The sequence below is a fragment of the Canis aureus genome, chromosome 5 (genome assembly GCF_053574225.1).
Source record: "Canis aureus isolate CA01 chromosome 5, VMU_Caureus_v.1.0, whole genome shotgun sequence".
Classification (NCBI taxonomy): domain Eukaryota; kingdom Metazoa; phylum Chordata; class Mammalia; order Carnivora; family Canidae; genus Canis; species Canis aureus.
Genome location: NC_135615.1, coordinates 64,981,406 through 64,987,384, shown reverse-complemented (window position 1 = coordinate 64,987,384; position 5,979 = coordinate 64,981,406). Strand labels below are relative to the sequence as shown.

Genomic DNA, 5,979 nt, shown 5'->3' with positions numbered 1-5,979 from the left:
AGAGAGTCAGAGTGGGGGCAGAGACTGAGGGAGAAGGAGAAGTAGGCTTCCCATTGAGCAGGGAGCTGGACACGGGGCTCGATCCCAGGACCCTGGGATCAGGACCTGAGCTGAAGGCAGACGCCTAATGACTGAGCCACCCAGGCGCCCCAAGGATAATATTTTTGGAAGCAAACACACATGCAAACACGCTTGTTTTCCTTGGGCTTTGTTGTGTGCTGGTCACTGGGGGCTAAGGTTCTCCAAGCAGGACCCTTTCCTTCAAAAGGAAAGCCTAATCTCAATGGTGACAATAGGAACTACTTCTTCCCTCATTTGTGGGTAGAGGTGCTGGACAGACTGTCACAGAGCTTGCAGGTGGCCTAGCCTCGAGGATGTCCAGGTGGGTCGTCAGAAACGCACTGTGCAGTGCGTCATCACCGCTTTTCCCAGCAAGGAGACTGACAGGTTAACTCCCAAGGCCTCACAGCTCAGCCTAAGTGGCCAGGCTAGGTTAGATCAGCACCCCGCCACCCCCCACCCGGCCCGACTCCCCTGAGGAGACAATGATTAGGAGAAGATGAAGGAGGCACAGTAAATGCCATCCTGCACTGGGGGGCTCCAGGATCTATCTCACATGTCCCCCCCAGCCTCCCCCCCGCCACTTCCAAGGATGTATCTACACCTCCTCCCCACCCTCCCCTGCCACCTTCTCTGGCTCTAGCTGACACATTTTACAAGGAGGTCAGCCTCCGAGCCCTCAGCTGGGCAATCACGTGGCTGCCTGGGCCTGGTACTGGGCCAGCCTGGCCTCCGCCGTCTGTGCTTGCTCCTTGGGGTTCTGTCCGTCTTCTCTGGGTGGGACCATCCAGAAAGATCCCTGTTATCTGGAAGCAGAAGGAAGAACTTTCTGTGCTCCCACTTGGCTGGGTCAGGGAGCGACTCCTCGGTAAGAAGACTGTTTGTGGGTTTGAGGTGGTCCGGTTCTGCCCACAGATGCCCCTCAACTGTTCACCTTGGGTGGGAGAGTGACCGGGAGAAAGGGGAGCCCATGTGCCAGAATGGGGTTTGGATTTTTCTCTAATCCCTGAGCACAGCCTCTGCCTCTTGGAAGGAGAATGCGATTTCTCTTTCTCTTTCTTTCTTTCTTTCTTTCTTTCTTCTTTCTTTCTTTCTTTCTTTCTTTCTTTCTTTCTTTCTTTCTTCTTTTTCTTTCTCTTTCTTTCTTTCTTTCTTTCTTTCTTTCTTTCTTTCTTTCTTCCTTTTCTTTCTTTTCTTTCTTCTTTTCCTTTCTTTCTTTCCTTTCGTTATTTCAGGTTGACACGGTGACCTTGGGTGAAGTGCGACAGGAAGCTTCCTTTCATTCTTATCTTTTCTTTTTGTTTTGTGTCGGTTTCAAAAGTATAAAACTGTCGGAGAGTTTCATTTGGATACAATGCAGTAGATATCAGAAACATAACTTACCTTCAAGACTCGGAGTTTTGAGAATTTGTAGGATTCTTCCCCTTTCTGGCCTCAATGCAAATTTTTCACTTAGTAACTTATTTTCCTGCCTTGATAGGATATCACTAGAGAAAGGACTGTTAAAAAAGAAATGGTGTGTGTGTGTGTGTGTGTGTGTGTTTTCCACTTTAATTAAAAAGGAAAAGGAAACCATGGAATGATAGTCTGCTGAGAAGCGGGTTTCCAGCTCGGCCACCACCACCCTCGGGGTTCTTTACACCAGGGCTCTGGATTTGTCTAGTTGCTTCATTTTCCAACCCAAATCATGTTCACTGGTCAATGGCATTCAGGAATACAAATGTGAGATTTTACAGAAGGCTTAAATATATGCAGGATTGGAAGCAGCATTTCTTCAAATTTAAGGGAATTTCGGTTGTGTTAAATGGAGTCAATATTTTCCACAAATTCAGTCTGCTGGTTTTTGTTTCACTCAGGGAGAAGAGCTAACTGTGGAACCCCAAGCAGAGGAATCCTTTTCATTAGATGTTTGCTTTATTCACTTTATTTACGTGGGGGAGGAAGTCATGAAGCTCTAGAAGAATAAAGATGGCAGGAAAAAAATAATGCAAGTGATTACTTGTCTCTCTTCTTTTTTTTCCAACCTAGATTTTTCTCTTTCTTTCTACGTAGCTCCTCATAAGGCATGGTAAACCTTGGCTCTGCCCCTGCCTATACCCCGCACAGAGCAAGGCAGAGGCCTGCTGGCCTGGACTCCCCCACAGGTGAATGGGGGGCTGCACAGGGAGGGAAGAAAGATTGGGGGAGCAGAGCCATTTCCATAAACAGATTTGGGGGTTGAACTTCAGCCACCAGGCAAGGGAAAGATGGATCTCCTGGAGGACAAGCTGCTTCTTTCTTTTCCTGATAACTGAGTTTCATCTGAAGACCAGTAAATCTCCCACTCAGGATGCTTTACAAAATGGTTATATAAACTACTGTGACTGATGCTGGAGAGTTTTTAAAAAGTAAAGTCTGTACTTTTTTGTCTTTTTTAAAATTAATTTGAAAAAAAAATTAATTTGATGCTAGCCTTTCATGGGGGTAGACAGGAAGGATTCCAGGGGGATGATATTGTAGTTTCTGCCGAGTTATTTACAAACTGTGCAAAAGATTTTCGGCTTTGGACTGCTTATTTTTCCTCCTTACAATACTTTATCCTCTTTCCACACTCAAAGGTGTGCATGAGAAAGATTTTGCTCTCTATTTTTTTAGATTTTGATTTTGCCTTCTTCTTATCTCTCTCTCTCTCTCTCTCTTTTTTTTTTTTTTTAATTTTTGCCTTCTGTTTTGTTCCTTTTTCTCCTCCCTGGAGATTTCAAATCTCTGCAAGCGCTGAGAAACATAAATGTATGCACACACTGGGACATGTGCAAGCACGTCTCCGTGGGTGACCCTGACTGCCTCTGTGGTTTCCCCTAAAGGCCTGCCGTGCTCTGTCCCCCTTTGGTTGACATCTGGGTGGCCCTGATCCAAGCTAAAGATTTCAAGCTCATCCCAAGTTCCCCAAATGTCTCCATCCCCCACGCACCCTGGGTGTCTTCCCTGTTGTCTCTATTAGCATGGACCAAATGCCCTGCTTTGTGGGCTGATTTATGGTTGCATTAGGGCAAACTCCACAGAGGGTATAAAATACAGTGTCCCATGCTTGGGTCTGATCTTACATGTTATCGGTGATTGCGAGTGCATTTTATAACCCCGGTGCCAAATCGAAATCAAGGTGATTTGCGCATCAATCTCCTGGATAAAATCAGGGCATGCTCTATTGCGGTTTGACCTTCCTGGTGCCTTTGGCTGGTCCGACTTGTCTAAGTCCCTTGGACAATTACCCAGGGACAGTTGGAAAATGCACAGATAATGGCCAGAGCTGGGATTACCAGCTGTATCAAAAGGCTTAACTGCTCACCCCAGAGACTCCTGAGCGCCAGAGAAAAAGCCCTAGGAGGAGGCTCGCATGGTCTTTAAGAAAGGCAGGCTGCAGGCAGAGAGGGGGAGCACCTGAAACCGCTCCTCCTTCTCGGTGCTCTCGGAGTGAACCCCTGAACTCCGTGGCAAATCTGGAAAACAAAACTCAAATCTTACAAAAAGCCGGCAGATAACTGGGCTCCAGAGGGCCCGCGTAGGCCCTCCCTGCCTTGTTTACAATCCCAAGAGCTCAGCCGACTGTGGGGCAGAGAAGTAATTAAGTTTCTAGAATGACCGGAAGGCAGGCATAGGAATGGAATCGGTGGCAAGCCGTTTTGTCCCACCAACACCCAAAGTGGGCTCTCCTTGCTGATTTTCAGAAAACCTGGTCAGAGGCTTCCAAAAAATCTGTCTCCTTCGAGAAAGTTCAAATCTTAACCCAACATTTTGACGGTGGCGTTTTAAGAGCCTTGCAGGGTTAAAGATATTTTGAACAGGATTCGTGGCAATTGTAGATTTTTAGAATCTGAAGGCTCTTTAGTGATGGTCAGAGGGTGTATTTAGGATAAATATTTTCAAGTCAGGGTTTTATGCCTATAATCTGAGTTTCTCAACTTATATTTAGCTCAGACTTCTTTTTAAAGTAATTTCTTCTCTTTTGAATCTGCACCCTTTCAGAGTCCAGGGGAGGAAGCTCAGATGGCTCTTCAGATGGTAAAGCCTGTTTTACAAATCCCTTTAAGATATGCTAATGTATATGGGCTGATTATTAAGATAAATACCTTGTGTTGGAAACTGGAGTTAATTATAATATATATAATTAGTCACTGGTCAGCCTAGAAGTTATAATTTATTGTTCCCTGATTTGCATTTATTATCAAAGATATTTAATTTAAAGGAATTACAAAAAAAATAGCCTGATTTGAGTGGTTATGGAGATGGTGGGCATTTAGCAAACTTCAAAACTCTGTCTCCCTCCCCCCCCACTTTTCTAAACCCATTATATTCAATTTCAGGAAATAACACACCAACATTAGGACATGGGTCCTGCTTGTTGATTCAAAAAATGGGAAAGCCATTTTGGAAGAAGAAAGGAAGCTGTTTTTTCTTCTAGATCCTCCCTCATTTTTGGAACACTAGGTAAGCTTGCATGATAAGAGGTTCCAAGTCCAAGTAGAATTATGGAGCTTGGGTGATAAGGATGTCTTTTGTGTCATGTTGGGGGGAGGAGAACAAGGTACAATATTAGATGCTTTTTCTTTCGGGTAATCATTTTTCCCGGACAGTGAAAAAGAGGCCAGCCATTTGCTACAGATATAGCTTTTGTGTAAAAGGGGATTCTCGTGCCTTTCCGTAAAGATTGTTTCCATAAAGCCCCCACCTGCCTTTCAAACATATTGTTTCTGCGTTCCTTATCCGGGTTCCTGCTCTGTGACAGCTCTGGGCCCCCCTCAGTCACACAGGACCGACTTTCTGGTGTCCCTTTGTCTCTGAATTAATGCCGGTGTTAGAGGGGCCCCTAGGCACAGTGTGAGAAGGTGGCCCTCGGCCCTCTCGCCTCTAGAGATCCTTTTGAAAATAAATGCAGCCACAATTTGCAGTGAGTTTCTCTGAAATGCACCCTTAGGGGGAGGGACACCCCTGGGATGTCAGACTTTTCCTTCCTAAGATGAAGGAGTCGCCCATCCTTGGGTGACATCTGTAAGAACATACTGTCCAGGTTCTGTGTCTTTCGATAGAGATCATCCTGGAGCCATTTGCACATTCTTTTTGAACCTGTTGAATGCTGAGATCCTATGACACTCTCTCAACCCCCATGTCTTCAGAGGTCACACATGGGGGTATCTGATTTTATGGTTTTCATAAGCAAGAGTGAAGCAGTCAGATTGGGTGAGACTTGAATTATTCTTCCTGTGGATAGAAATCCTGTTCTCTTATTGGAGGAGAGGGAGGAGGTGAAGATGGGGCAACTCCTTTTGGGCGATGGAAAAAGCCGGAGGCCTAAGTGGCATGAAATACCATGGGGAGCCTCTTGGTCATTTCTGCAACGGGTTGCCTGGCTTCTCCTCTGCTTAGGAAGCCTCGGTGTGTAAATGTGCACCAAGGGTAGTGTACACACAATCTGGGAGGCATCGACTGCAGAGAATTTGGAGATGACCACCAGGGGTGCCTGCGTGGCCCAGTCCGTTGAGCAGCGGACTTCTGGTTTTCAGCTGGGGTCATGATCTCCGGGTTGTGGGATCGAGCCCACCTTGGGAGTGCTCAGCACAGAATCTGCTCGTCCCTCTCCCTCTCCCTCTGCCCCTCCCCAGGCTCATGTGCATGCACTCTGTCTCAAATAAATAATCTTTTTAAAAAGAAATAAAAGAAAATGAATGCCAACTAAAAGTGGTCTCTTTTCAATTATCACTATGGGCCGGTGATTCTAGCATCAGTGATAAAGTACCAATGTGGCTGCCCAGGGGGCCCTTCCGTAATGCACACACACACAAGCTGTGTGTTCACGCGGAGCTGGGTCTCGGTCCTGATCCCCATTTCTCGGTCAGAGCAACCACTCTCCAGCCACGGAGAGTGTTGGTTGCCAATGCCACCTTT

General features: G+C 46.2%; 1 long non-coding RNA gene across 2 annotated transcripts; it reads left to right on the top strand.

The window, feature by feature from the left end:
- The first annotated feature begins 761 nt into the window (after nt 1-761).
- Nucleotides 762-5,758, top strand: LOC144313493 (uncharacterized). 2 transcript variants are annotated; one of them, XR_013379139.1, is made up of 4 exons: nt 762-928; nt 2,113-2,204; nt 4,401-4,524; nt 5,461-5,758. It is a non-coding gene; the product is annotated as an uncharacterized LOC144313493 (long non-coding RNA). The 2 variants fall into 2 exon arrangements; XR_013379138.1 differs by lacking the exon at nt 2,113-2,204.
- The last annotated feature ends 221 nt before the right edge of the window (nt 5,759-5,979 follow it).